The sequence below is a fragment of the Sinocyclocheilus rhinocerous genome, unplaced genomic scaffold, assembly GCF_001515625.1.
Source record: "Sinocyclocheilus rhinocerous isolate Xijiao unplaced genomic scaffold, SAMN03320098_v1.1 scaffold935, whole genome shotgun sequence".
Taxonomy (NCBI): domain Eukaryota; kingdom Metazoa; phylum Chordata; class Actinopteri; order Cypriniformes; family Cyprinidae; genus Sinocyclocheilus; species Sinocyclocheilus rhinocerous.
Genome location: NW_015659710.1, coordinates 448,555 through 450,151, shown reverse-complemented (window position 1 = coordinate 450,151; position 1,597 = coordinate 448,555).

Here is a 1,597-nt window from a genome sequence, read left to right as displayed (position 1 = left end):
AGTTAAGCCACTGATGTCACATGGACTATTTTACCGATGTCCTTACTACGTTTCTAGACCTGGGAATATTGCAGTTGTGTTGCTGTCTATGGAGAATCTGAGACCTCTCAGATTTCATCAAAAAGATCCTAATTTGTGTTCTGAAGATGAACGAAGGGCTTACAGGTTTGGAACAACACGAGGGTGAGTAATTAATGACAAGAGTTTTCATTTTTAGGTGAAGTATCCCTTTAAGATATGGCCACATTAGTGGCATTTCGGTGACATTTCATGGGCAAAAAGGCATACTGTGACTAGTGTATTGATGTATTAAGCACAGATCACATAGAAGTGGAAATGTGTGTGTGCACACATTGAGTGAGGCCAAGCAAAACACTCTAGTGATAAAATCACAATTAACATACCACTAGGACATATTACTTTTCTTTTGCAGGGAACTTGATTTTCAGCTGCCATTACCAAAGGAAATGAGTGTTTTGCAGATGCCAAAAGGGAGTGTGAGACCACGAAGTGATCAGATGCATGGGCTTTCCCAACTAAACAATAGGTCTGGTACGTGAGATGCCTGGGTCATATCATCTAACAAAAACATTGGGCGGATTTGGTGCAAATTATAGAGGTTAATAAACATGAAGAGAAGAGAAAAACACATTAACTTACATTTGGCAGATGCTTTTATGTAGTGACTTACATTGCTTTTAAGCTATACATTTGATCAGTTCATGCATTCCCTAGGAATTGACCCTATGACCTTGGTGTTGCAAGCATTATGATCTACTGTTTGAGCTACAGGAATGTATAATAAATGCAGTAATTACAGACAAATTTACTCTGTGGTGTTGTGGTGAGGGTGGAAAGAAAGCCTGTAAGTAAGAAAGAAAGTAAAAAAAATTGTGTTATGCCAGATACTGACAGATGCTCTCATGCAAACAGCAATAACAGCAGTTTAAGTGCCAAACACGGACACCTTGACCATTTATGTCAGACAAACTGTCCATTGTTGTGGAGCTCAGGTTGTTTTTTCCTGTTAAAGAGAGTGAAGCCATCACAGCTGTACTCATACTGTGCTGTGATTCTCTATCCGTCCTTTCCTCTTTTTTTTTAACACATACTAAGTCCTTGTCTGTGGTCAGCAGCGAGTGAGTGTACTAATTAATGTAGATTATATGTTGTTCATGTAGATCAGAGCTAATAAATATCCCTTAAATAATTTGTATAAATGTTTTTTGTTAGTGTTTGTTGAAATATTTTAATTTCTTAGCATTTGATTAATTGTTTGTTTAAAACTTGAATTGTCAGTCCAAAAAACTGTTTGCCTTTTTGTCTCCAATAGCTTTAACAAATTTCAAAATATAGTTAAAATAGTTAAAATTAGTTAAAATATATATTATATTTATAGTTTTAAAAAATATGAATAGCCAAAAAAAAATAGCATGGGTCAAAATTATTGATTTTTCTTTTCTTTTCTTTTCTTTTCTTTTCTTTTTTCTTTTCTTTTACAAATCGTTAAAGGGGTCATATGATGCGATTTCAATTTTTCCTTGCATAAAGAAGATCTGTAAAGTTGCAAAGACTAAAGTCTCAAATCCAAAGAGAT